Source organism: Narcine bancroftii, chromosome 7, assembly GCF_036971445.1.
Source record: "Narcine bancroftii isolate sNarBan1 chromosome 7, sNarBan1.hap1, whole genome shotgun sequence".
NCBI classification, from domain to species: domain Eukaryota; kingdom Metazoa; phylum Chordata; class Chondrichthyes; order Torpediniformes; family Narcinidae; genus Narcine; species Narcine bancroftii.
Window position 1 is genome coordinate 171,434,425 of NC_091475.1, and position 27,810 is coordinate 171,462,234.

Genomic DNA, 27,810 nt, shown 5'->3' on the forward strand with positions numbered 1-27,810 from the left:
GTGATAGGGTTGTGTGTTGTCCTTCATTTTCTGTGGGATTGAGTTCAAGAGTGGTGAGTAATGTTATAGCTATACAGGACCTTGGTTAGATCCCACTTAGAATATTGTCGTCAGTTCTGGTCACCTTATTATGGAAAATATGTAGATGCTGGAGAGGAGGAGATTTATAAGGATTTTCCCTGGATTGAAGAGGATCACCTTATGAGGATAGGTTGATTGAACTTGATCTTTACTCCTTGGAACAATGGAGGATGAGGGTGACCTGATGTATAAGATGATGAGACAGTAATTATGTGGAAGGCCAGAGGCTTATTCATGGCTAAGATGAGAAGGCATAGTTTTAAGGTACTTGGGAATAAGTACAGGGGCAAAGTAAGAGGTAAGTCTTTCACCCAGGGAGTGGTGGTCCATGGAATGCACTGTCAGCAATGGTAGCAGAGTCAGGTACAATAGAATCTTTTAAGAGACTATTAGAAAGGTACAGTGAACAGAGAAAAATGGAGGGTTATACAGAAGGGAAATTCTAAGCAGTTAGTAGTGTTGGCACAACACTATGGGACCAAACACATGTACTGTGCTGTAGATTTCTATGTAAGTTATAGTTTTACAGTTTGGAAACAGACCCTTCTGTCCAACTTGTCCATGCTAACCAAGTTGTCTACCCAAGCCAGTCCCACTTGATCCTGTTTTGCCCATCTCTCTCTAAACCTTTCCTATTCATGTGACTGAAAAAATCGTATCATTCAAATGTTATAATTGTACCTGCCTCTCCCAGTCTCTCTGGCTGCTTATTCCATATACCCACCCCACTCTATGTGAAGAATGTGCTCCTCAGTTCCCTTTAAAATTTTTCCCCTCTCACCTTAAATCTATGCCTCTAGTTTCAGATCCCCCACCTTTATAATTTTATAAACCTCTATGAGGTCCTCCTCTGCTCCAGGAAGAAAGGATCCAGCCTCTCCTTATAATTCAAGACCTGGTAGCATTCTTCTGAATGTTTTCTGCTACCAACCCAGAGAGACAGTGGTCTTTTCATTAGGAAGTCCAAAACCAAGTTACAGAGATGGGTTTTGAATCCCAGCAAGGACAGCTTCTCAATGACCTTCTGGGTTATGCTGAGCTTAAGCCAATGAACAACAGCCTTGTGTATGAGGCATAGTTCTCCAGGTGGGTCAGGACAAATCGAGGAACAAGGCTATAGCATTATCAATGGAATGGTTCCATCTGTTGGCAAATTAAAATGAGTCCAGTGTCTCTGGAAGGTGCACTTTGATATATTCCATCACCAGACACTCAAAGCATTTCATAATGGTAGTCAGTGCCACTGGGTGGGCATCATTTAGGCCTGTTACTGTGACCTTCTTTGGTACCAGGATAATGGTAGCTGTCTTGAAATTTGTGGGGATGATGGACTGTTGCAGTGATGTGTTGAGGATGTTGGCAAAGAACTCCATCAGCTGGTCTGCACAGTCCTTCAGTACCCGACCAGGCATGTGCCTTGTCTGGGTTCATCTTGGATAGCGTTCTCCTCACCTTGACTGCAGCTATGCTAGGAGCCCGTTTATCAAGAGGAGATGGAGCTTTCTTTAGCATCAGCCTGTTCTTCTCATCAAACCATGCGTAGAAGGTGTTCAGACTATCCGGAAGGAAGGTGTCATTACCTTTCACTCACAAGGTTGTCTTGTGGTCTGTTATTGTCCTTCCACAGACTATAAGCTCAAACTGATTCAGAAAATTGCACATGTTTGTGAATTTGCTTACAAGATTTATCAGTTTCTGGCACATCGAAGTTTTAGGCACAGCTCATTTCCAGAATCTGTGCAGTCTCTCCCACCATGTAATATCATCAAACCTGATTAAATTAGCCATTCACAAAACCTGTATCTCACTTTCCATCTTCCCAATAGATTTTAGCAAGGGTACAGATGTTGCTCCACATTTTTATTGTCACAGATTATCCTTAATCGTCTAAACAAATTGTGGATCACATTACCAACTATTCATACTTTGAATCTTAATCACTTGAAAAAGGGACATCACTACAATCCAGACTTAAACTGCTCATGAAGGGTCGTTTACACTTCAGGAAATCTTATCCGGAACTGCATTTACAGCTTTTTGAAGAAATTATCCACCTCACTTTGCTTTTCATCTTGTAGAGATATTTTCAAATGTTCCTACCTACAGCACAAGTATCTCACTGCCATTATACTGCACCAAATACATTGCTCTATATCTATGGGAGGTGTTTGGATCCATTGGTCTCCACTGGTAATCCAACAGCTTGTCTCCCACAGAAGCTAGAAAGTCTCTCCTCCATATGTACCTGACACCAACTTTCAGTGCACTTAACAAAAGAGCTTGGGATACTTTCAGTACACACCTCATCTGATAATCAGTCAAGTTACATCAATATCAATGATTTCAGATTTATTGTCAGAATACATACATACATACAATCCTGAGATTCTTTTTTTTCCTTTGGATGAAGGAGAATTACTACTCATTGGTAAGTGCAAAAAAAAATTCAGACTCAACGTACACATATAAACAAGTTAAGAAATGCAAACAAACTTCAGTACAGAGATAGAAAAAATCAATCAAGTGCAAAATAAGAGTCCTTAAATAAGTCTGATTGAGTTTGTTGTTGAGAAGACTGATGGTGGAGAGGTAGCAGCTGCTCCTGAACCTTGTGGTCCATGTCTTGTGGCACCGATACCTCTACCCTGATGGCAGCAGTGAGAACAGCGCATGTGATGAGTGGTGTGGATCCTTGATGATTGCTGCTGCCCTTTGATGGCAGTGTTCCCTGTAGACATCCTCCATGGTGGGGAGAGTTTTATCTGTGATGTCCTGGGCTGTGTCCACTACTTTTTGTAGGGCTTTATGCTTTGGAGTATTAGAATCCCCATACCAGACCAGGACGCAGTTGGGTCAGCACACTTTCCACCATACATCTGTAGAAATTTGCCAGTGTTTCCAATGTCATACCAAACCTCTGACAAAGTAAAGGCACTGATGTGCTTTCTTCATGGTGCCATTTGTGTGTTGGGTCCAGGAAAGATCTACCGAGATAGTGACTCCCAATAACTAAATTTGCTCACCTTCTCCACCTCTGATCCCCAATGATCACTGTATCATACACCTCTGTTGTTATTGACATCAATTGATGAGGAAGTAATTACAGTTATACCAAAAAAAAAAGATCCTTTACAGGTTTCTTATAGATTAATATCGCTGTTAAATGTGGATTATCAAATTGTAGCTAAAGTTATAGCTAATCGACTAGCTCAATATTTGCCTAAAATAATACATAGTGACCAAACAGGATTTATAAAAAATAGATGTGCGTCAGATAACATTTTGCGTTTAATAACTTTGATAAACAAATCTAAATCTCAGATAAATTATCCAATAGTGGTTTCACTGGATGCAGAGAAGGCTTTTGATAGAGTTGAATGGAAGTTTTTGTTTAAAGTACTTGAAAAATTTGGTTTTGGTTCTTTATTTATTGGATTGATAAAGGCTTTATATAATAGTCCGAAGGCTAGAATTGCCGTCAATGGGCGGATTTCAGAATCTTTTAATTTAACAAAGTCTACTAGACAAGGATGCCCATTGTCGCCTACTTTATTTGCTATAGTTATTGAACCTTTGGCACAATTAATACGCCAAAATGAAAATGTTAAAGGTATGAGAGTTTTGAATGAGGAATATAAGATTAATTTATTTGCTGACGATGTTCTATTATATTTGGTGGATCTGGGTATTTCTTTACCAGCAAATCAAAAATGTTTAGAAAACTATGGTCAATTATCTGGTTATAAAGTAAATTGGGCTAAAAGTGAAATTCTATCAATTTGTAAAGATGATTATTCAATATATAAAAGTATTACTAATTTGAAGTGGACTACACAAATTAAATATTTAGGAATTAATGTTAATACGGAGTTTCAAGACTTATATTCAATTAATTATCTTCCTTTAATAAAAAGGATTAAATTAGATTTGATTAGGTGGAAGGATTTACCTTTGCGTTTATTAGGGAGGATTAATACTATAAAAATGAATATCTTTCCTCGAATACAATATTTGTTTCAATCAATTCCTTATTTTTTAAATAAAAGTTTTTTTAAGGATTTATATAAAGCAATTAGAAACTTCTTATGGAAGGGAAAATTTCCGAGGGTGGCGATGAGAAAGTTGATGTGGGATTTCCAATTTGGAGGTTTAAGATTACCAAATTTTCAGCATTATTATGAAAAAGCTCAATTTAAATTTCTTAGTGCATTAATGAATATGGATGATCCGCCCAGTTCGGCAAAGGTAGAAATGGTGGTTATTTTAGAAAAATCTCCTCATGAGTTTTTGTTTCGATGGAATAAAAATTTATTACGAACTTATGATGTACCAGTATTGAAGCATTTATTGAATTTATAGACAAGTAAACTTAACAAATTGGGGCTCAAAAATAAATGGTCTGGACGATTGCCATTATATAATAATCAACTTGTTCCTTTTACGGTCTCCAATATCACCTTGAAACAATGGGAAAGGAAGGGAATAAAGAACTTATCTGATTGTTTTTCTGAGGGATGTTTTTGTTCCTTTGATGAATTACAAAGAAAATTTGGTATTAGTGGAAATTCTGTATTTGTGTATTATCAATTAAGATCTTTTGTAAAACAGATATGTGGTCGTCATATGATCTTATTGCCTGATTCTAATTTTGAGGAATATGTACTTTCAATACCAAAAAATGGATATATATCTGATTTGTATTGTATTTTACAAGAAACCAAAAGTAAAAAAGATTGGGATAAAGATACATTGAAATGGGAAAAAGATTTAGGTTTTACAATAGCTGAAGAAGCCTGGATGGAAATTTGTCAGAATAGTATTTGGAAATTAATTAATGCTAGATTAGCGATGATTAATTATAATTTTATACATCAGTTATATTTAACACCGGAGAAACTAAAAAAGTTTGGCCTTAGTAAGTCGGATTGCTGTTTTCGTTGTGACCAGGTGGCTAATACTTTTTTGCATACTGTCTGGCTTTGTGATCGATTGCAACAGTTTTGGAAAGGTATTCAATCTATACTTAATAGTTTATATAATATCCATCTTGTATTAGATCCTAATATATTTTTATTAGGGAATATGCAATCACTAATTGATTTAGGTTTAAAGGATTATCAGATTTCCTTTATCTATTTAGCTTTAGCTGTGGCCAAGAAATGTATAGCACTTGCTTGGAAAGATAGAAATATATTAACTTTAGATAGGTGGCATTTGGAGATGAAATCCTGTTTGACCATGGAAAGGATATCTTTTTCAATTCAGGATAGGATGTCTTTTTATAGGTTAAAGTGGACTCGTTAGTTAAATACATGCATTTAAGTTTGCTTTAAATATGTTTTTAAGTGTGATATTTTAGTATTGATAACATTTTTTTGTTAGTATCTTTACCTGTTATGTTTTATCTTTCTTTTTGTAGTGGGCTTTTTTTTTCTTATATAATATTGTTCATTTTATTAACTCTTCACTCTTTATTTTGGGGGGTGGGGTTAGACTAATTTTAAGTTAGGTTATTAATGTTGTGTAATAATCATTGCGGGGGGTTTAGTTTATTTAGTTTACCGATGTGGTACTGTAATTTTATTATCTTACTTTTATTCTTTTTAAATGTAATCCTTTATTTTATTCATGTTATAAAATTTTAAATAAAGTTTAAAAAAAAATTGATGAGGAAGTATATTGTCAATAAAATTCTCTCAAGGTGTATGATGTATTTCACATATCCAGCTGCTTTTTTTGCTTTTCAATTGCACCTGGAGGATATCCTAAAATATCATTCACCCCCTCTACCCGAGGTACATGAGGATTACTTCCCTAACCAGCAGTGGCCTTGAGGATCCGCACCCCATACAATATAACCAATCTTTGGCAATTAAAACCTCAAGCCATCCTGAGTAGGAATTCTGAGGTTTTGTAGATTTTATACCAGATATAGCAAGACCTTATGCCTCTTGTGCCAAAGATGCATAGTTTTCCATGTCCAACACTTGTGTCACCTATAGTTTTGACACTGAAAGTACTTACAGCAACTATGAAGAAGACAAGCACAACACACTTGCTATTGCCATGATCTAGCTTGCTGTCTGCATCTGGTTCACATCTTGAGCAAAGCAGTTTTGTATTCATAAATGTCCTCTTCATATTTGAGGCAGGTCTCTTCATTCGAGCTTTGCTCGAATTATATTATTTCATCCCTTCCCCCAAATAATTTAGTGGCTGATTTGAAAAGTTCTGAAATTTGCATCTTTCAGTCAATGCTGACCCCGACACCAATATTTACCTGTTGCGTTTTCTGGTCCCCGGTTGCACCTAATAAATGTATAACATAAATATCTGAAGGTACTGCATACTTTAGTACACCTCCAATTCCACATTCCCATGATTTGTGGAGTCAATAAACTCACTAGCCTTTTCTACAGCTCCAGTGCTCAAGTAGAAGTATTTTCTTCCTCTCTTCATATGTGGCTGGTCTGCTGCTTTTTAAATTCTTAACTGGTTTTCCACAGCTACCGTGGTGGGATATGAACTTATGCTGTGAGATTACTAGTTTTAATATTTTAGTCTTTCACCCTTCTATTAAACGTTTTTAATATGGTGACAGGAAGAGGTCTCCAAGCACATAAACAAATGGCAGAAACCAGTGTACAAGCATCAGAGATAGGGCAAAAGTATTTGTAACCTCTTACTACATCTAGTGAGGCCTTGTGGATGACCCATCTCAACATTATCAATGCCAATCTGATTCACGTTACAAAATAAACTGCCGAGAGCATGGAATGTAAGTACAGGCTATAGGATCAGTATCTGTTCCAGCTGTAATACTGAACACTTCACTCCAGAACCTGCTGTGTTCTTGCTAAGGCATTCCACTGCAACTCTGGGACCTGACAATATGGAAAATACCCTGACAAAAGTAATGGCAAATTCAATCTATCCATTTACCATTCAGTTTACTTTTAATCATCAGCAGAATGATGGAAACTCTCTCCACCAGTGCTTAGGTTTCACCAGAACTATTCATGCCCAGATCGTAACCTCAATTCCAGAGGTGAGGTGAGAGTGATTGCCTTTGATATCAAAGCACCTTTTGACTGTGTATTTTAAAACTGACACTGGCATACTGTGGAAGAAAAAAATAGTAAAGAAAGTTTTAGTGGGTGACAAAGAGTTAAAAGTAAGCTGTGCGCTGCCACTTTTAAGTCTATTAATCATTACTAGGAAGGTCAGTACATTAAGCTGTGTCCTGCTGAATAAGACTGTATGCCCTCTGCACACAGACTTTGAATTGTTTCTTTTTGAATTAACCAAAGACAATTGTTTTCTCCCTTATATGGTGGACGCTCTCAGAGCTTCAGTGTGTCATGTGTCTATTGTTTGTACCTTTGTATAAATTAAACCAGCTGGTCTGTGCTCAGGCAGTGCAGCCCCAGTATTTTGGTGGGACTGTTCTCCAAGATATCTTGAAAATAAAAACTCCTTCTGAAGCAACTCCCTGGCGCCTCGGCCGAGTTATTTCATTATAAAACACTTTTCTCCGCAACAGAATATGGCGCTGCGAGCAGGATCCCTTTTTAACGGGATCTACGAACCCGGGGACTCAGGGAAGGAGCCCTGCGGAGGTGAGCAGGTGATGGTCCTAGCCAAGATCCCAGCTGAAAGGGGGTGAGGCAGGCTCACTTAGAAGGAGAGTGACGAGGCTCTCGATCTAAATTGGGAAAAACGGGGAAAAATTAAGAGAAAAATAAGAGTATGGCCCAGGGAGTGAGAATGCGGTCCGAAGGAGGACCGGTGTGCACTCTTTTATATAGGGATCTAGAGTAAGTGTGTTTGTGGTGTGTCTGTGTATTTTTTCTTGTAACGTCTTCCTTTCCAGATTAGACCCGCTGAGAAACACGGGGAACAGGAGCGGTAAACCAGCCGATTCTGGTCGAGCGGAAAAATCTGCTCCTGGCAAAAATGAACGAAAACCATCCATGACGTTGAGCCAATCCACCAAGAAAAGAGCCCGCCAGCTGATTAAACAACAGCACTTGGTAGGAGATCCGCTGCAACCTTCGGGCTCGCTGTCGGACGTCGTAATGAGAAAAATGGAGTTGGGACTATGTAATCCCATTCAGTGATGACCTGTACGGGTGGTATAAGGATAGATGGCCGTATGGGGGAACCTTTGACCTTCAATTGATTAGTGAAGCTGAGGATGATACGGAGGGAGGCCCTGGGGACCCTACTTGGGATCTAAAGTACTTCAGAAATTGTTTCAACAAATGGAAAGAGGTGGCTGCGAGGCATCAAAAATCTAAAGTAAAACAGGAGGAGATAGCTGCCTCTTCCGATGAGAAAAAGGCGAAACCCAACCCCCACCCTCGTATTTTGAGTCTGCCCCAAGCCAGATTCCACCATCCAAATGCCCCGTGTAATGGTGGGAAATGGCCCCATCTTGAAACCTTGGACACCTGCTGAGGCCAAGGATATGATCAGCGCGGCCCCCAGACCCATAAAGAAACTTGACGCGTTCCACCACTGGTTGCAACAAACTTGCGCCCTTTATCATCCCCTCCCCAGTGATGTCCAGATGTTATTACAAGCTGCCTATGGGTCCCACTGGCAGGGAGTAAGGGACTCCTTCCTTGCAGGAGAACAAGGTGACTGGAGGGGAAATGACGACCTGGTTAGGGAATGGAATGAATCCATGGAGCATTGGTTAGAACATAGGAGAAAGAATGCGATCATGTAGAGTGCCCGGAAGCAAGCAGATATGCGAGTTGTAACTGCCTGCTTACAGAAAGATGGAGAAAATATGTTAGATTTTGTAGTCCGATTTAAAAATACTTGGGAAGAAAATGCAGGGGTGCAGATAGACGGACACGAGACCTCGGCTATGGCCATCCAGACCCTGTTAAATTGTATGTTACCCCAAAATGCAAAAAGTTATAAAATGAGGCAGCTCCAATGGCAAGCCCAGAGATGGCAGGACACTGTTACTTCGCTAGCCAACATGGATAGGGAGGGCCTATTTCCCCAGAAAGAGAAAAGGACAGGTCAATTTTATGTTCAGGCCAGATTGAATAAGAAAAAGAACCCACCTGGTTCAGGAAGGATATGGGACAGATCACAGGACCAGTGTAGGTCTTGCAGAAAGATAGGACACTGGACAAGGGACTGCTGGACCAGCACACAGAAGAGACCCTGGCCAAACGGTGGTAACCAAGGGAGGGATGAGCAAATGCAATATGGAGGCAACCCTTTTTGCAGGAGCTGGAAACGGGCAGCAGCCCTGTTTTTCTTTCCAGCAACCTAACCCATAGGAGGGCCCAGAAGGCCCCCATGCTCCAGCTGTCTTCTGACGAGACGGCACAACCCATGCTTAAAGTTAAAGTGGGTAACAAGGAGCATTATATGCTGGTGGATACCGGAGCCACCATATCATCTGTGCCACCTTCTGTGGGTTTAATCCCAAGTCAACAACCCATAAACAGGTTCGGAGTGTCCGGTATTCTGATGACGGATTCCCTCTCCCAAACTACTCCACTCTCTGTGGAAGGCCGTGAAATTGACGACGCCATTATTATTTCACCCACGACCCCAATACCTATTCTAGGGCGTCAAGCCCTCTGCAAATTGAATGCAACTCTCTACTGTATCTGGGATGGGATGTTTATGCAACTGCCTGCTGACAAAGGATACTGTTTGATGCACACTGTGTTGTCTGCATCACAAGATGCCTCCCAAAGCCCCACACATTTTGGATGGTGGTTGAGTCAAGATTCCACTGCCTGCATAATAAGACTCCACCATGCATGTAGTAGACGTAGTACAACGGGCTGACCCCCAGTTGCCCCTAGGAGGGTTAGCAGCATTTATGCAGATAGTAATGGTGGTGCAAAATTTACATGTCACAGCAATGTATGTCAAGCCGGGAGAATCAGTTTCCCCATGGCCGGAGATGGCAGAAACGGATAAACTACTGGTGGGGAAAAGACCACTTTTTGAGCCAAAAGGGATAGGTTTTGAGGTAGAATTGAACACTCGTCAGAGGGAGGCTTTCCTTTTGCCAGACGCAGCCCCCCATCTCATGTTAGCCAGAAGAAATAGGGAGAACGGTAAAAAGACTGATTGACAAAGATGATTGGCTTAAGGATCCACTCCGTCGGGCAGAAAGGGCCGGTGAAAGCTATGCTGACCTGTGCATGATGGACGGAGATATCGTACAACTGTCTTTTTCCACACCCCAGACAGTGGAAGTATAGAATTAGAGGAGATAGAAGCATACGTCCACTTTGAGAGATCTGCCCACTGAGACAAATCACTTACTGCTGGCCCGCAGCCCTAGTGGCAGCTCCCCAAGAAGCCTGGGCTAAATCTAGTACCCATGTGGGATTAGTGAGGTTGGCAGCGCCTCACTCAGTGACACTGAAGAAGGAAGCCGTTCTGCCAGCAATTAAGCAATATAAGCTAGCACGTGAAGCTGTGGAAGGTTGCAGGGCATCATAATGGATTTAGAAAAACAAGGAGTCCTGATAAGGACAAGAAGCCCCTGTAATACACCCATTCCGAAAAAGGACAAAGGCATATGGCGATTTGTGCAAGACTTACAGGCAATTAATTCCATTGTAATACCCATGGCCCCAGTGGTCCTGGACATCAACAGCATACCGTGCACCACATTCTCAGAAATAGATCTCTGCTCCATTTTTTTTTCTCCATACCCCTCAACCCTCAAAGCCAATACTTGTTCGCATTTACTTATGAGGGACTGCAGTTTACCTGGACAAGACTTCCCCAGGGTTACATGGAAAGCCCCACGGTATATTCAGCAGCCGTTCGAAGAGACCTGTCCAAATGCGACTTACCAGGAGGGTCTACCCTCTTACAGTATGTGGACGACCTGCTAGTAGCGTCACCCAATGACACAGCCTACCTGCAAGACACCCTTGCTCTGCTTGTCCTCCTCGCACAGAGGGGACATCGTGTCTCCTCGACGGAGATGCAGTTTTGCCAAAAGGAGGTAAAATATCTTGGATATATTTTACAGGAGGGAGAGAGAACAGCAGGTATAAGACAGGTACCCCAACTGAAAATAAAGAGAGACGTTCTTGGTTTCCTAGGCATGGTTGAATACTGTCGGCAATGGATAACTGAATACCATGAGATGGATGCCATACTAAGGCAGCAAGATAAAATGGATGGAAGAAAGGAGGGCTGCCTTTGAAGACCTGAAAAAGGCATTGGTAACAGCACTGGCCTTAGGCCTCCCGGAGTTCCAGAAGGCCTTTGTACTGTATGTGGCTGAGAAAAATGGGTTTGCCCACGACATCCTGATCCAGCAGCATGGAGGAGGAAAGCAACCAGTTGCATATTATTCTACTAAATTACCTATGGTGGTCAGAGGAATGCCACCCAGCCTGAGGGCGGTGGCGGCCACCGCAGAGATAGTGGAGAAGTCAGTGCCTATGGTGCAGGACCAGCCCTGTACTGTTGTGACTCCCCATGCAGTGATACCGCTATTAAACTCTACGGCCACTCAACATTTTACGGTGGCCCAGAGTATGGGTTACGAGGTAATGTTATTGTCACGTTCCAACTATACTTATAAAAGATCGAGTCCTTGTAATCCAGCCCTCCGACTTCCCGAGGTAGAGGAGGAAGACCAAGGAAGCAAATTCCATGACTGTCTGGCTCTGACAGAATCATAATGAGTCCCTGGCCGGATTTGAATAAAGAACCTATATTGGCTGACCTCACCCTGTACGTAAATGGCTCTTCTCACCGACCAAGAGATGACACCCTACTTACAGGGTATGCTATAGTAGATGGTGAAAAGCCTGTTGAAGCCTATGCTCTACTGGAGTGGACGACAGCTCAGATGGCCAAATTGTTTGCATTAACAAGGGCATGTGTTCTGTCAAAAGGAAAGAAGGCTAATATATTTGGAGTGACACACAATTTTGGACAGATATGGAATAGGGGGTTTATTACTGCGAGTGGGAAAGAGATTAGACATGCAGAAATGGTAAGAAACCTGCTAGAGGCCATCCAACTCCCGACAGAGCGAGCCATTATTAAGTGTCAAGCACATACCATACAGGAAGACCCCATATCAAAAGGAAACGAATGCGCTGACACTATAGCTAAGCAGGTGGCCGTCGAGCAGAAACCCCCATTGCCCATGACGCTTGTCAGAAGGATAATGAACCCTGAGCAGCTGCATGTGATTCAGGAAATAGAGCTTAAAACAGCACAAGATAGAGCAACACCCCAGGAACAGCAAACATGGGAAAGACACAGGTGCAGAAGAGCAGGAGCAAGGACGGGAGGGTGGTATGCCCACGCAGTTTATTTAGACCCATAGTGCAGTTAGCACATGGGCAAGCACACTTAGGGAAAGCTGGCAAGCTGCATAACATCAAGGGGATCTCCACCACAGTAGAGAGACAGGTGAGGAACTCCCTGATCTGTCAACAAAACAACCGAGGGAGATCACCTGCCATGCTCGACCAACTTCCTCCCGGCCAAGCCCCATTTGAAAACCACCAGATTGATTTTGCTCACATGCCTCTAAGTAAGGGATATAAGTATCTCCTGGTGATAGTGGATATGTTCACCTGGTGGATAGAGGCATTTCCCACAAGGAGGGTTGATGCATCCACTGTGGCCAAGTTACTAATGAAGGAGCTCATTCCATGGTATGGAATCCCTCGGGGGATAAATAGCGATAGAGGAACCCATTTTACAGGGAAGATAGTGAAAGCACTTACTGAACTAATTGGCATAGATTGGAAATTCCATTTGCCCTACCAATCCCAGTCCTCTGGGATGGTAAAGAGAACGAATGGAGAAATAAAGAGCATATTGGAGCGAACATGCGGTGACTTGCCCTGGGTGGAAGCACTGCTAATAGTATTGTATACATTACGAAATCAGGTGAATAGAAAGACCAAATTAATGCCTCATGAGGTAATGATGGGATGAATGGGATGACCAATGCCAGAAGATGTGACCAAGGACTGGGTGCAAGAGAGCTCCCTTGCATATGCCCAGAGATTGTGCGAAGCTGCCTCCGAGATTCATAAGTTAGTTAGGGAGGCCCAGAGGCCATGGACGAAAATGATATGCACCCTTTTAAGCCTGGGGAATATGTTTTGGTAAAGGCCTTGAAACCTGATCTGTTTTCTCCTAGGTGGAAAGGGCCTTATCAAGTCCTGCTTGTCACGCGGACAGCGCTGAAGCTGGATGCCCTAGACGGTTGGGTACACACTACTCGGTCCCAGCCATTCCAGCAAGACAACTTACAGGAACAGAAGGAAGAGTTGGGAAGTAATGTGTAGCACCCTGCAACTACCTATTGCTGTCCTGACAGGAAGAACCTTGACATGTTGTTGTACAAGTGCACTGAGACTTTTTACGAACCAAAATCTGTTTAGGTAATGCCTCTGCATTTTGCAGAGTTGTATGGGTGAGGGAGGACCCAGGGTTTATGGTTTGTGCTTTTGGCTGGGATACCAGAAAGGAATCTCTTTATTACACTAACCGGGGTATCAACATTACTTTTGTGCTTTTAAAGTCGCAAGTCCTCGAAAGATGATGGTGGCACCAAAGACAGAATCCCTACTGGGAGAAGTGGTGGTGTTGGGGGCATGTATTTTGTGATCTTTTTAGTTGGATGGAACAATGTAATAGACGCGCTGACCACAGTTATCACCACAGTTTTACCGGTCCTCCGACGAAGAGACCACCGCCCCATTGGCAACGTCCCTTACTTCAAGTGCAGCAACCACGACATGGCCTGAAGCAGAGACAACTCACACACCTACCCCTGTCACCCCGTCACGACCTTCTACAGATATGAGTGGTGGACACATACATCATCTCTTTTCTACCTGCCAAAATGCTGTCCTATCCCCAGCAGTAGTGAACCTTACCATACATATAAAATATGGCGATCAAGAAGAAATGAGAACCTGTACAGAGAGCTACCCCAAAAGACATATTAAGAGGGATATTTTGGGGACCTTATTAGGGGGAGCCAGGATGGATCTGGGAGTTTTGAGGACGGGTCTGGGAGTTTTGAATTCAGTTGATATTGAAGCACTCTAAAATAAGATACAAACTATAGGTAGCGAGGAGGGACAAGGAATTAGAATCCGGAATATGTGGGGAAAACGCTGCGAGGAAATAGAGATGGGATATAAATTTCAAAGAAGAGTGCAGTATAAGTTGTTGAAAGTGACGGAACGTGTAGAAAGGAAAGGAAGAAAAAAAAGACACTTTATTTAATCATATTACAGATGAGGTGTAGATCTTTTGATCTATAATGAGGGATTTGTTGAAGAAAAAATTAGTAAAGAAAGTTATAGTGGGTGACAAAGTTAAAAATAAGCTGTGCGCTGCCACTTTTAAGTCTATTAATCATTACTAGGACGGTCAGTACGTTAAGCTGTGTGCTGCTGAATAAGACAGTAGACCCTCTGCATTTCACCACAGACTTTGAATGGTTTCTTTTTGAATCAACCAATGACAATCGCTGGGAGGAGTCACGTGATGGAGTAGTGGCCGGTAGGAGAACATCAGCCCTCTCCAGAAAAGAAGGAAAAAAATAAAGAAAAAGCAAAGCCCCAGACACACACAAACCACAGCAAATAAAAAATAAAGGTGTGGAGAAAATGGCACCAAAGAAAGAAAAGCCAAAAACAACGGGAAGAAAAGAAGAAGGAAAGACGCTGGAAGAGAAAGGTGAAGGCTTTACCTGTACGAAGAAGTAGGGACCTGCTGTGGAGAGAGGAGCCCACTCCCTGAGGTCAGTGGAAACCCCGATGGATCACGACCCACCGAGCGCAGGACTATAAGGATGGCTCACGGAGCCAAATAGAGATGCGCGATGCGCAGGACAAACACAACATCGACGGGAGGGGGGACCAGCTGTGGAGTGGAACTCCACAGCTTGAACAGCTGAGTAAAACCCGACAGCAGGACTCCCAGGGGGAAGATAAAGAAAACAATGGGAACGAGGAGGAGAATGAAAAAAGGAAATCGGAGACTCAACAGATGACCAGCCCAGAGGAAGAGGACCAACATCAAGACACCATTAATAAAAAAAAAATACCCAGTAAACTGAGATAAACAGCCCAACAAGAAAGTCAGAAGAGACACAGTTACAAGGAAGAGAGGTAGAGGACACAGGTCCTGGAGTGGATTCACGGGAAGAGGAGGGAGAACATCAAGCTCTGCACAGAGAAATAGAAGATAAAAGGAATGGACTGTACATAGATAGGAAATTTTTTCAAGAATATTTGGAAGCATTAAAAGAATGGCAGACATGAGAATTTAATGAAATAAAAAGATGAATGAAAGGTACAGAAGAAAAAGTGAGTAGATTAAAGATGGTAATGACAGAAATAGGGAAAAGAGTAGACAAGGTGGAAGAACAAGAAACAGCCATAGAAATGGAAGTGGAATCTGATAAAAAAGTTAAAGAAACACAGGAGTTGTTAGCTCAGAAGATAGATATAATGGAAAACTATAATAGGAGAAACAATATAAAGATAGTGGGCCTTATGGAAGATGAAGAAGGCAAAGATATGAAAGAATTTATAAAAGAATGGATCCCCAGGGTCCTAGGAATACCAGAATTACAGGAAGGAATGGAAATAGAAAGGGCACACAGAACATTAGCCCCTAAACCACAGCCACAACAAAAACCAAGATCCATTCTAGTAAAATTCCTGAGATATACGACAAGAGAAAATATATTGGAGAAGGCAATGAAAAAAAATGAGAAGACGAAAATCCACTGGAATATAAAGGTCAAAAAAAATTTTTCTACCCAGACATAAGTTTTGAGCTTGAATTTAACGCAGCAAAATCAATCCTATGGAAAAAAGGCTATAAATTTATGTTAAGATGTCCAGCAGTGCTTAAAATAGTTATCCCGGGGCAGCAAAGCAGACTGTTCTCGGATCTGGAGAAAGCACGAGAATTTGCAGAACATTTGCAAAACAGACAGAGAGATGAAGAGATGTAACAAGAACAAGAATGACGACAAACCACATAAAGAAGAAGAATAAAGTACAAGTAAGAACTAAGAAGGGGAAGAAATGGAAGAAAGGAAGTAAGGGGGGAATTAAGAGAGTGAGCTTTGCTATATGTGAAGATAAAAGTCTTTTCTGGAGGGGGCTGGGTGGGAGAGAATAACAGTCACTGCGAAATCAGTTGACACTTGCGAGTGGATTCGCAATCCAAATGGAGAGGGGAGATGTGGTTGCCCGACAAGGGATAATGGGCAACTCAGAGAGGGGGGGACGACATTTGGGGTTAAGGGAATTTTAGATGTGGGAATAGTGGAAATATTTTATGTTTTAGAAGTGTTGTCTTACAGTGTGTTCAAAAAAAGAAAACAGAAATGGATAAGGAGGAAAGGTGGAATTGAGGAAGCGAACAAAATACGAAATGGCCATGTTGAACTATATGACTTTAAATATTAATGGAATACATAACCAAATCAAAAGGAAGAGGCTGTTAAATTTACTGAAGAAAGAAAATATTGATATAGCATTCGTGCAAGAAACACATCTAACTGAAGTGGATCACAAGAAATTAAGGAGAGATTGGGTAGGGGACATAACGGCAGCATCATATAATTCAAAAGCCAGAGGAGTAGCTATATTAATCAATAAAAATGTACCAATCAAAATAGAGGAGGAAATAATAGATCCAGCAGTGAGATATGTAATGATAAACTGTCAGATATATTCAGAATTTTGGGATTTGCTCAATGTATATGCACCTAATGAAGAAGATCAAAAATTTATGCAAGATATCTTTTTGAAGATTGCAGATATGCAGAGGAATATACTGATAAGAGGGGACTTTAACCTTAATTTGGACTCAAAGATGGATAAAACTGGAAAAAAGACTAGCAGAAAGAATAAAGTTACCAAATTTATGGTTAATTCGATGCAGGAAATGCAACTTTTGGATATATGGAGGAGACAACACCCAAAAGAGAAGGAATACTCATATTATTCAGGTAGACACAAAACATACTTAAGGATAGACCTGTTTCTGTTGTCAGTCCACATCCAAGAGAGAGTTAGGAAAACGAAATATAAAGCTAGATTGTTATTGGATCACTCACCCCTGTTATTGGCAATAGAACTGGAGGACATCCCAACGAGAGCATATAGATGGAGATTAAACTCCATGCTACTTAAAAGACAGGATTTTAGAGAATTCACTGAGAGACAAATTAAAATGTTCTTTGAAATAAATACGGAATCAGTGAAAGATAAGTTTATACTATGGGATGCAATGAAAGCATTCATCAGAGGGCAGATAATAAGTTATATAACTAAGATGAAGAAGGACTACAATCGGGAAATAGAACAGTTGGAAAGGGAAATAGCAAGTACAGAAAAAGAATTAGCAATAAAGGAAGATACAACAAAAAGAAGAGAATTGGCGGACAAAAAAATAAAACATGAAACACTACAAACATATAAGGTGGAGAAGAACATAATGAAGACAAAACAGAAGTATTATGAGCTAGGAGAAAAAACACACAAAATACTAGCTTGACAGCTTAAGAGAGGACAAACTAAAAGAACGGTATTGGCATCAAGAAAAAAGGACAAACAAATTACATATAACCCAACGGAGATCAATGAAAACGTCAAGGAATTCTACAAGCAACTATATCGACCAATATCTCTACTTAACACAGATAATAAGATAATAGCTAAACTATTAGCAAACAGATTGGCCGACTGTGTACCAAAAATAGTAAATCTAGATCAAACTGGATTTATTAAGAAAAGACGAACAATGGACAATATATGTAAGTTCATTAACTTAATCCATGCAGTACAAGGAAGCAAGATGCCAACAGTGGCGGTTGCTTTAGACGCAGATAAAGCCTTTGACAGAGTAGAATGGAATTATTTATTTAAAGTACTACAGAGGTTCAACCTACCAGAGAAATATATTAATTGGATTAAAGCATTAAATAAGGGACCTTTGGTGAAGGTGACAGTAAATGGATATATATCAAACCAATTTAAATTAAGCAGATCAAGCAGCAGGGATGTCCACTATCTCCCTCACTGTTCGTGTTAGCTATAGAACCACTGGCAGAACTGATAAGAACAGAAAATAAAATAAGAGGGATAAAAATAAAAGAGAAGAAATATAAAATCAGTCTATTTGCAGATGACATCATAGTATACTTAACAGAACCAGAATTAACAATAAAAGAATTACATAAGAAATTGAAGGAATATGGAGAAGTATCGGGGTACAAGATCAACGCAAGTAAAAGTGAAGTGATGCCAATGAATAATGTGCATTTCACAAAGTTTAAGAAAGAATCACCATTTAAATGGCAAACACAAGCAATTCGATACCTAGGTATACAACTAGATAATAATCTAGGCCATCTTTACGAACTAAATTATCAGCCATTAATGAAGAAATTACAAGACGACTTAGAGCATTGGAAAGACTTACCACTAACACTGACAGGAAGGGTAAATTGTATTAAAATGAATATCTTCCCAGGATACAATACCTATTTTAATCATTACCAATTCACCTAACAGAGAAATTCTTCAAGGAGCTAAAGAAAATAAAAAGGAAATTCTTATGGAAAGGGGGGGGATAGTGCTAGATAAATTAACAGAATGGTACAAACAAGGGGGCTTACAGCTACCAAACTTTAAGAATTATAATAGAGCAGCACAATTAAGATACCTATCAGATTTTTATCAAACAAGGGAAAAACCAGATTGGACCAGATTATTTTTTTTTTGAAATTTATTTATAGTATCTCCATACATTCATTTCAAATTGACTTAGTATAATATTACATAATAGATACTAAATAATTTTCAAATTTTCACCCCCCCCCCCCACCCCACCTCCCCTAACCCCTTAGGAAACCACCTTGTGGTGGTTAATTCCAAAAAACCCAAATGGGTGTGGTATAATCCACAAGTGGCATATGACTTTCGGGAGCAGAAGTACCACTCCCTCCCCCCCCCCCCCAGGCAGACAAAATACACGTATAAACCGAAAAATCATCATTTCTTATATCCATAAAACCCCGGTCCATCAATTTAACCAATCTTATTCATAAACTCTTTTTTTTGAAAATCCAAACTTGATATTAAATTTTGCACCCTTTCCACCCTCCCAACACTGAGTTAAACATTGTTTACAATCAATAAAAGTTTTTTTTAAAATTTTTTTTCAAGTCTTCCTGAATTTCATCCACTGAATTAAAACACCTCTGAACATCCCAGTTCAACACCGAATCTTCCATTCTTCTCAGTCTCAAGTTGAATTTGTAGCTTACTTTCAAAAAAAGTTTTTTTTTTAAATCTTTAAAAATTTTTTTGAACATAATTCCTTCGGTCTTGATCTTCTAAAGCATCAATGTTATTCATAAGTTCTTCTGTGTTTCCCAATTTAATACCAAATTTTCCACTTTGTCAATCTTCTCAATGTTAAGTTGAAATTATTGTTTATTTTCAAGAAAAACTTATTCAAAATTTTTAACTCTTCTTGGACATTGCTCCTTCGACTTTAATTTTATAAATCATCAATCTTGTTCATAGTTTCTTTCTACTGAATTTCCAAATTTAATAATAAAATTTCCGTTTTTTCCAATTTTCTCAATATTAAACTGATCTTGTTGTTTAGTTTAAAAAAAACCTTTTCAAAACTATTAAAATCTGTTTGCAATGTATGCATACTCACAGATAATAAATTCACTCTTCCAATATTCCATCCAAAAAAAAATCACTAATAAACCTTATTGCAAGTCAAGGAGTTCCATATATATGTTTATCTTCAGAAAATATTTCAAATATTTCAAATCAACATTCGTCGCCATCTTTCAAAAAGGAGTCTGAAATCAACTTTAATAAGTTCTGTTCTTGAGAAAATTCCAGCACCAACTCCAGCTCTGTCTGGGCAAATAGGTCAAATTTCTTCCAAAGTCAAAGAATGTAATTTTGTTCTGTATTTATAGATAATAAATTCATCCTTCCGATATTCCATCCAAAAAAAATCACTAATAAACTTTATCTGGATTTTTAAAACTCACAGGCAACCAATGCCAATTACTGCAATTTATCTTCATAAAACATTTCAAATCAATATTCATCACCATCTTTCAGAGGGGTGTCCAAGGCCAGCTTATCCAACAGTCCAATTAATGAGCTCCGTTCTTAAGAAAATTCCAACCTTGACTCCGTGGTTCTGTCTGGGCAAGTAGGCCGAGTTCCTTCCAAAGTCGGAGAGTGTAGTTTTGTTCTGTATTTAAACTCTATTTTCCTTAATCTTTGTTGCCATTTTAAACATCTTTCAGAGGGGTGTCCAAGGCCAGCTTATCCGACAGTCCAATTAATGAGCTCCGTTCTTAAGAAAATTCCAGCCTTGACTCCGTGGTTCTGTCCGGGCAAGTAGGCCGAGTTTCTTCCAAAGTCGGAGAGTGTAGTTTTGTTCTGTATTTGAACTCTATTTTCCTTAATCTTTGTTGCCATTTTAAACTAAAAACAATTGATAAACAAAACAAAGACTTTTAACAGAAAAGAAATATTCTTAAAACGGGTATTTATATAACTGCCTGGGGGAGACCGGGAATGCACGTCTGCTCCCTACGCCATCTTGCCACGCCCCCCCAATTGGACCAGATTAGAGCTAGATAAAATAGGGGAGAAGGTACCTGAACATATACTATAAAAGTGGGATGAAAAGCTGGTGCAACATGGGAATTCACCAGTACTGCACCATCTGCTCAACATTTGGAAGAAGAATCACGTAGAAAGGAATAAAACAAATGATCAACTACCAAAATTAATACTGATGCAAAATCAACTAATCCCTTTCACAATAGATAACCTTTCCTTTAGAGAATGGGAGAGAAAAGGGATCAAAAGAATAGAAAATTGTTTTTTGGGAAATAAATTATTATCTTTTGAATAAATGAAGGACAAATATGGTACAATGTTTGCATATCACCAACTGAAAACCTACTTGAAGGACAAATTGGGAAGCAGGCTGAAGTTACCAGAAGGAAGCAATTTTGAATGTGTGATTACAGACACAATGATAATTAAAAGATTTATACAAACATGTACATCAAACTGCAAGAGAAAGAGAACGAGGAAACAAGCTGTAAACCTAAACAAAAATGGGAACAAGATCTAAACATAAAGGTAAAGAATGAAACATAGGAAAAGCTATGCTCCGGAACTATGAGAAATACAATAAACACGAGGTTACGCATGATACAATATAATTGGTCACACAGGCTATACACCACGCCCCAAAAGTTAAATAAATGGGACCCAACAGTATCAGACAGATGTTTTCGCTGTAAGAAGGAAACGGTAACAACAGTACATGCAATTTGGGCATATGAGAAAGTGGAAAAGTTTTGGAAAGATCGAAACCAGGTATTAAATAAAATCACAAAAAGCTACATACCAAAAAATCCAGAGATTTTTCTTCTAAGTAATATAAGAAGTAAAGAACTTGGACTCGATTTGGATGGAGCACAAAAAAGATTTATTATGATAGCCTTAGCTGTAGCAAAAAAATGTATTATGTCAACCTGGAAATTAGAAGATACCCTGAGAATACAGCAATGGTACATAGAAATGAATAAATGCATTCCATTGGTAAAAATAACATATAATTTAAGAAATAACATCACAGAATTCAAACAAATTTGGGAACCGTACATGGAACACAATAGGACCTCCACCACCTAAAATGATAGAAGGAGAAGAAGATAAAATTAACTGACCCAGTATGTAAAAGTAGATAACACAAATTTCTTGTTTATTTTCATTGTGTGATGACATTGTTTAATAGGTTTAATGTATCATATAGGTTGAACATTGAGTGAGTGGGGAGGGGGGGTGAAGGAGGGAAGGGAGGGGGTAAAAGGGGAGAAAATGACACTGTGTATATTCAAGAGGGAAATGTCTGTGTGTATTTTGGTTAGTATGGTTCATAGTGTGAAAAATTTAAAAAAAATTAAAAAAAAAACAATGACAGTTGCTTTCTCCCTTATATGGTGGACGCTCTCAGAACTTCAGTGTGTCATGTGTCTATTGCTTGTACCTTTGTATAAATTAAACCGACTAGTCCGTGCTCAGGCAGAGCAGCCCCAGTATTTTGGTGGGACTGTTCTCCAAGATATCTTGAAAATAAAAACTCCTTCTGAAGCGACTCTCTGGTGCCTCTGCCGAGTTATTTCGTTATAAAACACTTTTCTCTGCAACACATACAATGAGCGAAAGTACCCCAGTGATTTTATTTAATACCTGGTTTCGATCTTTCCAAAACTTTTCCACTTTCTCATATGCTCTCTTTAAATAATAGCAGGTAAGACACTATCCAAAGGATGTCCTGAGGCTAGATTATTGACTTTCAACAGACACAACAAACTATTTGATCAGTAATTACACATTGATGAGGAAATCAATTTATGATTTCATTAATTTAATTTATTATTTTAAAAATCAATCCTATTAAAATTTAATAAACTGATATGGCTGTGCATCTATTAATGTTGTCAGGAGCATTGAAATACAAGTACTGTGATAGCAATAACTGTCACTCTGCTAAACAACCTTTGTCTCTCTCCATATTGCACAGGAAATATTGCAACTATCATTTTAAGAGGGCTTCTTCCTCTCCAACATCCTTTCAAACTGATTCAAAATATCCTCTATCCTAACCCTGGCACACAGATAACATGGGTTGCACTCTTGCTTGGAAAGGATGCCATCTATCCCTCTCATTATTGAATCACTCACAGCTACTCACAAATGACTCTTCCCTTAGTGTTTTCTCTAAGTTCATCTATCTGAATGAATACCTTTATAACTCAAAGCTATGTCCATCATTTCAAATTGAATTAAATTTGATGACCTTAATAAGACATAAACAAACAAGGTCAGCAAATGTTATTCACCAAGGTGGCTGTTCTCAGCTCTTTTGGGTTTGTATTGTCTGAACAGGATGTCTTGCGAAGCTAGTGAGGATCTGAAGTAAAACTCTGTCAAGGACAGAGTTGCCAAGCTCAAAGGAAGCTAGTTTGTTAGAGGAGACAAATTATCGCAGTCCCAAGACAAACTTCTGTAACAGCCCCATTAATGACCACCTATTCATCTTAAATGTCCAATTGTGTGCTTTAGATTCTGAAGCCTGGTTATAGTAAGAACTGATCAATGTCATACTTAGGCTACAAGATCACAAGCAGCATTTCTGCTTGACAGGTCCTAGGCAATGACCATCTCCAACAAGATAATAACCTCTTTTGCTTGTCATTCAATTATAATACCATCTCCAAGTTTTCCCCATTAGTAAATGACCAAAGCTCAAAAGGATTAACCACATGAACAAACACCATGAGTATACAGATACAATTTGACTTCCCAACTTTTATATTTAATTCCCCGACTAACAAAGGCAAGCATGCTTTATTCCTTCTTTACCAGAATATCCACTTTTGTTTATTCTTTCAGGCAGCTATGGATTTGCTCCCCCTAGATCCTTCTATACATCAATAAGCCTCTGCAACGAAGGGAAAGAAGACAAAATAGATGAGTTTCTAGCTAAAATTGAACTACTGAAATTGCAAGAAGAAAAGCAAAATAAATTAATAAAACCATTTGAAATAGAGGAAATACAGGATATATTAAAAAAACTACCGAACAATAAAACGCCCGGAGAGGACAGACTCCCAATAGAATTCTATAAAACATTTAAAGACTTATTAATTCCTCTTCTCCTGGAAGTAATGAACCAAACTGAAGAAACACAAAAGGGCAGGGGTCCCAGAACAAATTCCTGCAGAATTCCACTTGTCACTGACTTTCAGGCAGAATACATTCCTTCTACTATTACCCTCTGCTTTCTGCAGGCAAGCCAATTCTGAACCCATGCAGTTAAGGTTCCATACCTCATGACTTTCTGAATTGTGGGACCTTCTACCATGGGTGACCTTGTCAAATGTCTTACTAAAATCCATATATCCCACATCTGTCACCCTATGCTCATCAATTTCTTTTGTTACTTCCTCAAAAAACAATTAGGTTCATGAGGCACAACCTGCCCTTACAAAGCCATGCTGACTATTCCCGAGCAGACTATGCTTCTCTAAATGCTCATCAATCCTGTCCCTAAGAATCCTATCCAATAGTTTTCACACCACTGACATAAGACTCACTGGCCTATAATTCACAGGATTCTCCCAATTGCCTTTGGGAACTAGGGAACTACATTTGCCATTCTCCAAGTACCTACCTGTCATCAGAGAGGATGCAAAGAATATTGCCAACACCCAAGCAATCTCTTCCCTTGCGTCCTGTAGTAACCTGGGTATATATCATCTGATCCCAGGGATTTATCAATACTAATGTTTTTAAGAAGATCCTGCATTTCCTCTTTCTTAACCTCAACTTTCACCAGAATATAAGCTTGTTCTATACTGACCACACATTGTTCAAGGTCCCTCTCTGGTGAACACTGAAAGCAAAGTGTTCATTTAGGACCTCCCTAACTCCTCTGCCTCCTGGCATATGTTGTCCCCTTCATCCTTAAGCAGCCCCACCTTCAATTCCTTCTGGCTACCATATACAGTAAAACCTTGTCAGAGCCTCAGAGTGGGGTAGTTGGGGTCCAAGATTTCATACCGTGTTACAGCTGAGTTACGGAACAGATGCATTTATGTCATGATTCAGGAAGCAGGAAACCAGAAAACTGGGACTCAAACCCGATAATAAGACCTTTAAACTCCACATATTAACATACACACCTTGTCAATGAGTCATAAGAGCCCATTTTTGAGTTTGTGGCTGTTAGCCACTGTTAGCCTGGCATCCTAAAAATCAATGTTTGGGGTCCACAGATACCCGCGCTCTAAATGATTCTGCAGGTTAATGAATCATGTTCTAGCGAGGTTTCACTGTACTTCTCATGAGACTTTCCTGTCTTTGCTTCCTAAACCTTATGCATTTGCTTCTTTCTTCCTCTTAACTAGCTGTCTCATCTCTTTTGTCAACCATGCTTCCTTGATCCATCTTTTCCCTGTCTTAGTGGGACAAACCTATCCAGAACCCTGTGTGATTAGTTCCTAAACAGCCTCCACTTCACTTCTGTGCTTTGCCCCAAGAACATATGTCCTAATTTATTCTCCTCAGTTCCTGCCTAATCCCATCGTAATTATCCCTTCTCCAATTAAACACTGTTCCATTTTATCTACTCTATCCTTGTCCATAGATCAAGGAGTTGTGGTCATTGTCGCCGAAATGCTTCCCCGAGATCAAACTTAATGGGTACTCATCCAACATTATTTTCAAAGTTATGTTGCAAATACAATTAATGACACATAAATAATCAGTTTGGGTTCTCACCAATACAACTCATTTCCAAACATTCTTATACAAGCATAGATAAAGGAGCTGAATTCCAACAGTAAACTTAAAGTGTCAGCATTCAAAACCAAGCAGGTCTGCAGTGCTAAATTTTTAGGTACCAGAGCTCACCAAAAACGGCAAAAAGGAGTTGCTGGAGCTTCCCCAGGCAGTGCCTAGATTGGCCCCAGGAGGTGCCGGAGTGGCCCTATTCGGTGCCAGAGCTGCCCCCGAGAAGCCGGAGTGGCACTCCAGTGAGCTTTAGCAGCATTGTACCCCTGAAACTAAGACAGCATTGAACCAAGTAAATACTTGGTTCACATACTCCATTCATGCAGGCAGCGACCTGGGGAGACATTCAACAATATTCAGGGGTTCCCCATGAAACGAAAATATATGTGATTCAGCAGGAAATCTCTGAACTGCATGGAGCTCAAAGCTGCTTTGAATCTATTAATCGCAATTCCAAATGCTGCTATTAAATTTTTCAGAGCACTGGTTAGGGTTGAAACCTTTCAGCTTCCTCAGGCAGCACCATTCAATCACCTTCCCCCATCCCCATTTCTCCACATTGAAATCTTAAAACTCAGCAATAAAAGGATTCAGTTACAAATCCACAATCTCATCTTCCCCATCTGGAGGGATCCAGGGAGCCTCAGAGGAGCTGTGATTGAGAGCTTCAAGGAAGCAAATGTCCAAATGTGGTCACTAGAGAGGGGTTTCCTGCTACCTGCCACATGAAATGTTACCAGCTGCTTTTTAAATTTACATAAAAATTGAACCCTCCACCCCACTGCACCACTCTGCCTTCTATCATTTTTTTTGTGCATTCTCCCTTTCAGCATAAAGGGAGGCCATTTAGAAAATGGATTCGTTCCCATCAGTCCACTTCCCCACTTATTTTCCTGTAATTTATTCATTCACAAATACTCATTAACACACCAGAGATTTTATGGGTCAAGTTGCAAGAGTTGGAACCAACACAGGAGTTTTAGAAAAATCTCAAAAAGATGCAAGTGATTCTGTGAGAACATCTGATATAAGAATTTAGAAAAAGAATATCAGGCACCTGAGAGAACCAGAGTGAACAAATGCATAGAAGCAGCTGTAAATTGTACAAAGTATAGATATCATCACCAAATCTGTATTATGTGGTGAATCAGATGTACACAAAATGACATTCAAGTCTTGATGTTAATGTTTGATCTGTTCAAAAGGGAAACATGATCAGAGCCAAGAAAAAATGGTTCAGTCGAAGCAGGCACTGAAGTTATTGATGGCAGGTTTTGAGTTGAGAAACATGAAAATTCTGGAATAAATTTTGGAGTGAAATGGCTATGTTTAAGAGGAAAGAAGATTTCTCCATTTATGTGGTGAAATCACTTTGTGTATGTAAATACTTTGACCTTATATGTTCGACCCTGCTCTCACTGGCCAGCTCATGACTCCTCCCCTTTATTCCCCATAAAGGCTGCCATGCCACAACCCTGCCCCCAGTTCGAGCCCAGGACAGTGTGGGCCAGTAACTCAAGGGATGCTGTCCATCTCTAGCTAATAAAAGCCTTCAGTTCCTGTACTTCAGTCTTTGGGTTAACTGATCGTGCATCAATTTTATTAGCTAGATTTTGATTCCTTGGAACATGGACAAATATTTGAAATTTTGTCACCTGGAAATCGCCCCAAGAGAACCTGAAGCAGCCGACAAATTCGCACTCTGGCATCGCTGCTTCTAAAGATTCCTTACAGACGCGATCCAGGACGACTAAGATAAGTTCCACCAACTGCTCTCGTATATTGGGCACCGGGTCTACAGGAAGGTCTGGGACTGCCAAACCTACGGAGACATCATGGACATCTTAAAAGACCAGTACAAGGTACAGGTGAGCGAGGTCTATGCGCAGCACATACTCCATTCATGCAGGCAGCGATCCGGGGAGACATTCAACAACTTTGTCAGGGCCCTGCAGGAGCTTGTAAGACATTGTATCTGCCAAGCTGTAAGTGCAGAACAGCATGCTTAGCTACTGATAAAGACTACTCGAACAGAAACAATTGAGCCTATTTCAAACCATTGATTCGCGAATACCCTAGAAAGGGCCATCCACAATGTTGAATCATTCTCCAGCAAGCACACAGCCACCTTGTGGGGAACATGGGCACCGTCATCTTGGGAGATAGGATGCAAATCCCTCCTGTTCCGACCTGATGTCTGCTGCCAAAGGCGACATCCCAAAATGTTATTTCTGTGGGCAGGGCAAGCATCTGAGGAAACGCTGCCCTGCCAAGGACACCACCTGAACAAATT

The 27,810-nt window shown here is 40.0% G+C and overlaps 1 long non-coding RNA gene across 2 annotated transcripts in view; it reads right to left on the bottom strand.

The window, feature by feature from the left end:
• Positions 1–27,810, bottom strand: part of LOC138739386 (uncharacterized) — a 263,380-nt gene that overhangs the window by 35,778 nt on the left and 199,792 nt on the right. The window contains exon 4 of one of the 2 annotated variants that reach the window (XR_011342211.1): positions 23,442–23,664. The exons of the other annotated variant lie outside the window; for it this stretch is intronic. This is a non-coding gene — a long non-coding RNA (uncharacterized lncRNA). Of the gene's footprint in view, positions 1–23,441; positions 23,665–27,810 lie in introns of those variants that run through there. 2 annotated transcript variants of the gene reach the window in all.